The sequence below is a fragment of the Crocodylus porosus genome, unplaced genomic scaffold, assembly GCF_001723895.1.
Source record: "Crocodylus porosus isolate Cpor-Errol unplaced genomic scaffold, CroPor_comp1, whole genome shotgun sequence".
Classification (NCBI taxonomy): domain Eukaryota; kingdom Metazoa; phylum Chordata; order Crocodylia; family Crocodylidae; genus Crocodylus; species Crocodylus porosus.
The window spans coordinates 24,982,170-24,991,689 of NW_017728912.1; the positions used below are offsets into that span (position 1 = coordinate 24,982,170).

The window sequence follows — 9,520 nt, forward strand, 5'->3', positions numbered from 1 at the left end:
TTGACTTGATTAGCAGGGGCTCCCCAGCATCCTGTTGCTTGGTGATTTTTCTCAAAGGATTAGTGCACAATGCTTCAAATCAGCATTGTAGTCCCTGACCCTACAGTGCGATCTTCCTGGGTGCTCACTGTGGGTCCACAAGAACAGACCCCAACAGAGGACCAGATCCTGAGTCAGAAACACAAACAAAAAACAAAGGATATGTGAACCCAGTCCTGTTAGCAGGGTTACATTTAGACCATACTAAAGGCACTTAAACATGATTGTCTGTATGTTAAAGTTCATTAACTTATACTAAGAGTCCTCTTAGCATCTCAAAAGTAATACCACTTCAGGGAAGTGTTAACTCTGGGGTATGCTACCTAGCTTGTGCTAAGGTAACACAAGTCTGTTCCACAGAGGTAAAATGAGCCATTTGTTGTCTTCCAGAATCCCAGGATGCACTGCTCCCAGCACCCCTCCTCCCCTCAAAGCAGAAATAGAGCCCAGATGTCCTGGCTCCTACTGCTCTCCAGCTCTCCAGCGGCAAGTCAGAGCTGTGCAGGCAAAAAATGGCATTAACCATGTTCCAACTTTAACACCGCCTAACGTTCCACAGATTTAGTACGGTCTAAACATACAGGTAACTTCACCCTTACAATGCATACCCACCCACTAGGGAATGAAAGCACAGACCATCAAGCAGCCTCAAATGACTCAGTCATATTTGAAGCAGCAACTTAGGAAGGAAAGCAGCTTGCATTTCTGTACTATGTGAGCTAGATTGTAAAGAGAATGCAGCACACAGAACACTAAGGAGAAATCTGGCCATGTCATTAGGGGGCCTAACGGGAGCTGAGCTTTTCTGAAAATATGGGTGAAATTGAGGCCATTCACTGGCCCAAAATGGTGTCAAGAAAAATCAATAGTGATATATTATTCATTATTTGCCAACTCTCACAATACTAGAACAAGGGGATATACAAGAAAAGTATTAGGAAGCCAGTTTAAAACTAACATAAGCAAGTTCTTTTACAGACTGTATGCAATTAACAAGTTGCCATGAGATGTTATAGAGGCTGACAGTTTAATAAGGTTTACAAGAGGACTGGAAAAAAATCAGGTAGCATAGGTCCATCAGGGGTATTAAAATATTTTAGTTGTGACCTCCAAATTCGGATTGTTTGGGCTTCTAAATACTAGGAGCCATAAGGGAAGAGGCAGAGGACAGGCCAGTCTGGACAGGCCCTGCATAAATATTTTCCCCCTTAGCATCCACTCTTTGCTACTGGGAGAGACAGAATACTGAGTGAGGTGTACCTGTAGCCTGACCCAGTATGGCATTTCTTATGTTCTTATGTTCACATGAGCACAACTAAAGATTTCTCCCTGCACATCAAGCCAACAAAGGAATTTCTTTACTTCACCAACTATAAACAAAATTCATACAAGTGAGAAGGGCAGTAGGACAAGAAAAGGATAAACTGTAGTTTCCTTTCTTTGGTCCTTGCAGAAAGAAGGCTGCTTTTGGTATAGACCCATGCAACTAGAAAAACTTTTTCATCTCTCCCCTGCTTTGGTTTTGTTTCTTTTTTTTTTTTTATTGAATCTTGTTTCCCTAGCAAACTGCCTTCAGCTCTTGTTCTGTTCATTATACACAGAAAGAGATGAAAAAGAATGAATCTCCGAAGGGAAACAAAAGCCTGAAATAAACTATTCTCAATTACCCTGTAGCACACTGGCTGGAAACAAGAAAGTTGCCACTCTGATATATACAATGGTAAATTGGGTTTGCCATGTACAGAGGTGTTACAGGAAACCTTTCATTACATTTATGACTGGAACACACCACCTTCTCCCAAGCATTTGTGAACATTCGTCTGCTCCACAGCAAGCAAACAGCTCCTGTATAAGAAGTCATTTAGACCAGAGTTTGCTCAGGTGGGCCTCATGAAAGCGAAGGGTGAGAAAGAGACAAATGGCCAATTACATTTCCATCACTACAGCAATGGGTGATTTTTTTTCATTCACACAATTTCCCACTTGGTCAGCTCTGTGTCACAAAGTGAATGTCTAGAGCAGTGAGTGCATTAAAGATGCCTAGGAAAGACCATGTTGACTTCAGGCTGCCAGTAGAACTGCAGAAACTACCTCTGCTTCCTTGTGTGTGTCCAGGTCCAAGCCTCTTTTCAAATGAATAAGTTCCCATCCCAGAAACACTTCTGCACACACTTAATTGTACATAAAGTGAGAAAATCCCACTGAAGTCAAATGAAAAAATCCCAGTGCATAAAATGAAGGGCATAAGTGTTCAAACACTGATTTTTTAGACCAGGAAGGACCATCCTAATCATTTCATTCAACTCCTTTGTAACCCTGAGTAGAGAGTTCCAGTAACGATTTCTACACCAAAATTCAATAACTTTTTGCTGGGATTAGAAAGAAACATCCTTTCTTAATTTAAAACCTTCAAGACATGAAGAATCCATCTCTTGCCTTAAGAAACTGATCCAATAGCTAATTACTCTTGCTGTTAAAACAATGGCTGTTAAAAATAAGTGTGGTTTTTTTTCCCCAGGATGAATTTGCCAGATGGATTTTATCTGGCTTTCACCTGCTGGTTCATCAGAAGTGGTTACTTAATTATGGTATATAAAACACAGGGAAAATGTGAAGTCCATGCCTCTTCAGTATAGCAGAGAAAGGCAGGACAGGAACCAAAGCCTAGAAATTCATGCCAGATGAATTTAAAGTAGAAATAAGGCACATCTTGTTAAACATGAGGGTAATTAACCCTTGGGGCATGCTACAATTGCACTGGGCTCAATATGGGTGCAGGTGGGTGGAATAATACAGTATGGGTTATAGTAGAGCTGCAACTTGGATGACATAAGGATCCCCTCTGATTTTAAATTCTGTTTCTCTATAAATCTAGATGTAAGAGCCCAGTACCAATATGCATAAGTCATAAAAGCATCAGAATCAGTCTGATTTCCTCAAGACAAAGGGATTTTTGTGATATCATTTTTTGTGAAACTGTATAGCTGGGGGAACATTTTTAAAGCTTTATGGCACATATTGCACCTCCTCAGGTCTGCTTCTGAACACCTGAAAGACTGTCAAACTTTTCTCCCAACTATACAGATGGCCCAGTAAAAGAAACAACAAAAATCCCTTACCCCTGGTGCATTTCCTGGACCAGCACAGTTACGACAATGTTCCAACACTACTACAACAAAGGACAAAAAGATTTGAGGTCAAAGCACTGTCTAGAGCTATTACAGTAGCAGCAATAGATGTGATTGCCAGTATTTTTATGCCCAGATATGTGCCTACAGTACATGTGCTTCCCTTCTGAGAGAATAACAGAAAATGGTGACTTGACTAGCATCGAAAGTAGTCACTGGAATCAGAGAGCTGTAATTCTGTGTACAAGTTTAGGAAATTGGATTCTGAAGCTAGCTGAAGTTGAACTTGAAGTTTTAATAAGATTTTGGAAGATGAAATCAGGAAAAACACTGATACTTTGAAATAAATCCCCCAGCCCTGGTTTTCCAACTTCCTATAGAACAGGTCTCAGTTTGGAGCATTTTGAAAAGAAATGAAATTTTCATCTTTTTCAGAAATTTGAAAAATTGGAGACAGAAATCCAGAAAACAAACTGGGAAGAAATTGCAAAATTGCCTCTAGCCAGAAAATCTCTACAACTGTAACATCTTGCTGCTGGGACAGCAATGTTGTTGTAGTATACTTTGTAACAAGTGACCCAGTGGTGTACTGGAGTCTTGATAGAGCTGAGGAGGAGTGAGAATGTATGACATTAGGCATGATGTTGTTTCATAACTGATCCTTCTATTACTGGCAGTGAACGTGTTATCCACATGTTCCAATGCAGTATTGTATTCCATCATTTTAAAAGGACCCTTGGATGCAACCACAATTCTTCCCCAACAGGCAAATAAAAGCAAGGATATTGTTGAGACCACCAGCATTGCCAGCTCAGACTTTACATTATCTTAGGCCTCCAGAGAATATCTGTATTGAGCTTTCCTAAAGACCCTACTGAGGCTGTGTCACAAACAGAGTGACTTGCTCATTATTCTAATGTAGTAGCTAGCAGCTGCAAGAACCCCAGGAGGATCAGGAAGGGTTTGGAAAGGGGGAGAGGGAGGTGAGCATCAAGGCAGTCTCTCCATGCATTTTCACCTACAGCAGCAAAGTTCTGGGCAGCAAGCCAGCCTGCCCTTTATGGAAAGAAGCAGATGTTATTGGGTCATTCTGTGCTGCCTTTTTGCAGAAGAGTTTGCCTCTGCTCTTGTTTTTCATTTCTTTATTTCATTTTCAGGGACAGTTCCTCATGGACATCTATTCCTCCTACAGATCTCCCTGCTTATACTTGGGAAAGGAAATAATCTATGCAGTGTTTATAGATGAGGTCTCATATTATGTTTTTTTTCCCCCAGGCTTTTTTATCTATCACAGATATACATGTGAACATGCCCCTTGGCCCAGCTCATATTAATAAGCACAATTTTCAATTATTCTATCTAGGAGTGTCCCTTTTAATCTCTCTTTCCCTTCCTCTGTCATTTCCCTTGTTTGGTTTAGGGCGACACAATTCTCTTCAATTCAGATTCATCTCCTTGGCACAGATTTTCCTAATGGGTGGCAGCAAAATCATTGAATGTCCAGGCCTAGTGGCAGCAAGGTGCATAAGTCTGTATCTAACTTGAAGCATGAGTTGAGTAGTCCTTTTGATTTGGGACAGCTCTTTGTGCAGTAATGTGGCAGGCAGCTTGGAGCTGGGGAAGCACTGGGGTGAGGGATATTTGATGAATGGCATCCTGATCTGCATCTGTGCTAAGGCATGGGTCAAGTCTTCTCACCACCTGCACTGAAAAGAGAATGCCAAAGCAGCCTGAGAACAGTTCAGCTGTCACCCTGCAACCTCAGGGAAGAGCTGTTTCCTCACTTGATTCCCATGTAAATTTTGTTCCTCACTGGACAGATGGTATGGCATGTAAAAAAAACCTCACAGAAATCAAGACGAGATGAATGGCCAAGGTTATAAAAAATAGGGCCTCAAAATTAGGCTCCTAAAATCCAAACTAATTAGGGTACTGTTACATGTTACCTTTATAACATGTTAAATCTGTGGAATGCTATGCCATCATAAAGCTGGCAGACTTTCAGAGCAGTCATAGGTTAAAGCTTTTATGACACCCTGAACAACTGTGACTTGTCTGTAGACAGCCTGTTGGGCAGAGATGTAGACAGGAGAGGACTCTGGAATGGGAGAAGAGGGTAGAGGGTGGCATGTAGCACATATGCAGAGAAACCAGCATGGGTGCATCAGTATGGGAGGAGAAAAGTCCCAGAATAAAGCCTATTTGAAGTGCACTGAGTAAGGCCAGAAGTCAAGAGAAGTTAAGAGAGAAAGTGAAGAAAAGAGTAGAATTAAAAAAAAAATAAAGGATCAAAATCTTTCACTGATTTTGTGTAGTTTTTCACTGAATTGGGATTGGGGCAGGGGGAGAGCTGGGTTAACACTCACACCAGGGCAGAGCCGAGACCCAGTAGTATGGAGGTAGTAGGATTGTTTTCTGCTTCTGTTTGCATGTAGGTGCAAGAGCAAGCAGCAAGCAGCAAACTGATAAGCTGAACCTGGGTGCTCAGAGTAGCCAAGGTCGCACCCCTGGAGCTTGTGGTCAGCATCATTCCATGGGCAGTAGAGTTCAGAAGGACTGAAAGCTTCCCACAAACCAGAGGAATGGGAAGGGCTGAGAAAGGTGCATCCTGGGATTCTGGAGGAATGAAAGCACAGTGTTTTATCTCCCTGGAACATTCTAACAATACCCTGGAATCATCTGTGTAAAACAGTTCAGAGATAAACTTTGCCCTGGATGGCATAACAGTAAAATGTCTAGAGGGTACTTATCATGGATTAACATCCTTTAATGGGGGAATGCTCCTATTTTAAGTGGTTTGTGATGGTTTCCAGATAACTTGTAACACCACCTTTAGTGATGATTTACACCCTTAGTGGTAGGTTATCAGTAGATAGCCTGTTTTTCAAAAATGCAAGTAGCAATTCCCACTGAATTCAAGGCTCTTGCTTAGATGCCCATTTTTTATATTCTTGGCTACATCACTTGGGGGGGAAAGGCCAATACCCTCACTCTGGTGACAATATTTAGACCTACTCACCAGTGACTCACAGTAGGGTATATTGTACTCAGAAGTTATGACAAGTACTTTATAGCACAGGGGCAGGGAATTATTTGGGCCCAAGGGCCACACTGGCTGTTTTGGTGAGCTATCATGGGCCAGGTTAGCACTCGCCCCCACATGCAACTACTTCCCCAAACTCCCTATGTGGGATGGAGCCCTAGGCAGTGGTGTTCAGGAGTGACATAGGTAGGCAAGACTGGGATCAAAGAGTGGGTTCACAGGGCACTGACAATGTGGTGCTTGGACCAGGTTAGAGCCATGATCCACTGCCCACATGCCCCTACAATGGGCATGGGTTTTGTGGACAGGGGCATACAAGGAGGGGATGGCAGCTCTGCCCTTCCCCAGTTCTATGCTGTCAATGCCCCAGAATCCTGGCTATTTCCCTGGATGCAGATCCCCACCTGCCCATGCACCCTGCCTGCGCTTCTCCTCAAAGCTGTGTCTGGGGCTAGGGTCAGGGCCGGGGCCGGGATCTTGGAGTGGTGACAGCATAGGGCTAGGACAGGTGAAAGCCACTGCCAGGCCTCCTTGGGGGGGCAAAGCATCCACAAGGGGGACAGGAGGCCTGTGAGCCCTTAAGAGGAGGCTCAGGAGGCCAAGTAGGGAAGGCAGGGACAGGTGACAGCCACATGTCACCGCCAAGCCCACCAAGTGAGGGGAACTAAGTCTCTTTCCCCATTTCCCTTTCCTGTCCCCTCTCTTGGCCCAAGGTGTGCAGCCTGCAGGTGGGGGAGGAATGGGGTGGATCTGGCATCAACTCCATAGAATGGAGTTTGGTCTTGGTATTGATGATGGCGGCAGCACTCCACATGGTTAAGATTGTCCAATATTTCTCATTTTAAGACTCTGGTCTCAGTTGCTTCTCACTTTGCCAAATATTAACTATTGAGGCTGAGATATTCCATGTATGGTGGGGGGACATGTTTTTTGCCCATATGAAAAAAAAATCTTATGAATATTTTATTGAGATATTCTAAAACATTCATGCTTTGGAGCAAAGAGTTCAGATTTGACAGAGGATTACCCTTATGCCAGGGATGTGCATTTTGCTAATCTCAGGAAAACCTATTTTAATTTGGTCGGTTTATAAATCTCTGGAAATCTTATTTTTCATATGCTCATTGGAGACATGTTACAAAGTTTGGCAGTGACATTTTCTGAATGCCCTCTTCCTTGATTCGCCTCTTTTCCACCCAGATAACACATGCTGGAAACAAAAGTAAAGATATTGTATCCTTTGTGATCCCACTTTCCCTGACAGCAGGGAAGAAGTGGAGAGAAGGGAGCATCCAGGCCTGAATGTAAGGGCAACAAGAGCTGGAACCAAGGATGTCAGAAAGAGTAGGCCAGGACCCTTGTTTAGAGGACTGAGATTTTAACTGAGTGATGGGAATGGGAAAAGAGGGATGATAAAGTAGGTTGCTAAAGAGACAAGACTGGAAGAGGTATAAAGGAGACAGGCTTGGGGCGAATTGAGGCAGAAGAGTCTCTGCTCAGCAGAGCACGCTAGCCTCCAGAACCTGGGACAGATCCCAGGGCCCTGAGTCTCAGTATTTCCTTTGCTGTCAACAAGCATCTCTGAATTCCAGGCCCCTGGCAGATGTTAAAACAATGGTCCAATTTGGATCAGAGGAATTTTATGCCCTGTCCCAAACATTGCAATTACTGCCATGCTACATGTGCATGGCAGGAGGCATAATGTTTGGGAGGGGGCTTAAAATTACTCCAATCCTGGTCATGCCACTGCAGAGTGGCCCCCCACCCAATATTGCTGATTAGGCAGAGGGTGGCTCTGTCCCAGACCTTGGGCTACCCCAAATCCACAGCAAATATGAGATCCTAGGCTTTTGAGGCTGGGTCCAAAAATCATCTGATTCTTGGCTGGTTCTAGGAGAGCCCCGGAGTGCCCAGCTTCAGAAAAAGTTTTTAGAAGTCCTGAGGCCCTGAGACTCCAAAAACAGGGAGCCTCTCCCTGATTCCAGAGTCCTCATACCTCAGAACAATGTGTGGCTCCCTGATAAACTGCCATTTTGAAGTATCTTGCCCTTTAGCCTCTGCAGGAAAGGTTACTGGGCTCAGGGGTGGGCACCTTTGGAGGCCTCAGCTTTGCAACATGCTCCCCTACAACCCATCATCAGATGAGGAACCAGTGCACCTTGGGATGCCTGAGGACCCAGAAAAGGTCTATCAACTGATGTGTGACATACCACACATTCAAATTAGAACTTGATAGAAACCAGCTGCAAAAGTATTCTGAAATTTTCAAGCAACATCTTTGTAGCTGATTGCCCATTTTTGTGGCTGGTAAGACATTTTTATCATGAAATAATTATTTTGCACATGTAACATGTTTAAATTTATTCTGCAATTAACCCATTAATTGAACAATAAATGTAACATATTAGGGGCCCCAGTGGCAAAATGTCCCACTCCCAACAATAGTGGAATTCCCATTTCATCCCAGAAGAATTACAACAGCATGGGGATAGCCAGATATTGCACTTCAGGGCCTGTGCTTCCTTCATGCCATCAACACCTATAGGCCAAGTTCTGATCAAAGGCAACCAGTGTGAATCTGTTCTTTTGTCCTTCAGTTTGTCCTATGTGGACAGCTTACAGCCACAGATGTCCTCTGAAAAAATGTTTGTATTCATTGAGTTGGGATGTGATTCAGACCAGCCTCTCCTTTTTTCTGCGCCAATTTAAATTCACCCATCCTTGACAGTTGTTAGTAAAGATTTGATATGTTGGGAGATGCATGGGTTCATACAACATACACACACCCTATGAATAATGGATTGTGCATTACAAATTGCTTAATATTTAAGTACCTATAAAAGTAAAAGGAAATTAAAACAAAATGAAGTATCTTTATGGGACTGATTTGTGCAAATATTACAGAAGGTGAAGGCTATTTTTGCTACATTTTGTTTCTACTTTATCTGGAGATACCATGATAAAACCTTTTCTAATTATGGTAATGTAGTGTTTGATCCCACTTCCGGTTCTCACAAGGATCTGGGTGTATCATGATGAGCAAAATTAGATTTTTAAGTGCCATTCAAATTTTGCAAAAAACTCAGCTTTAGCCCAGTTCATGATTGTTAAAGGCAGTTGGAAAATAGCACCTATTTTCTATGAAAAAATTAAAAAGTAAATATTTTCAAAACTAACAGTGTTTTAATTTTAAAGTAAAACTGAAATTGAGATATCTTTTTTCCCCAAAACTGTTTTTCAGGAAATAATTTTAGCTTTAAAAAATTCTCTACCCCCCTTCTATCCCCCCACCACACAGCACTAAAAAAAG

General features: G+C 42.7%; 1 long non-coding RNA gene across 1 annotated transcript; it reads right to left on the reverse strand.

Moving 5' to 3' along the window:
• Positions 1–331: 331 nt before the first annotated feature.
• On the reverse strand, positions 332–2,138 carry LOC109309567. Its single transcript, XR_002100970.1, has 3 exons — positions 2,128–2,138; positions 648–654; positions 332–501 (listed from the first exon to the last, which is right to left on the reverse strand). It is a non-coding gene; the product is annotated as an uncharacterized LOC109309567 (long non-coding RNA).
• Between the last annotated feature and the right edge of the window lie 7,382 nt (positions 2,139–9,520).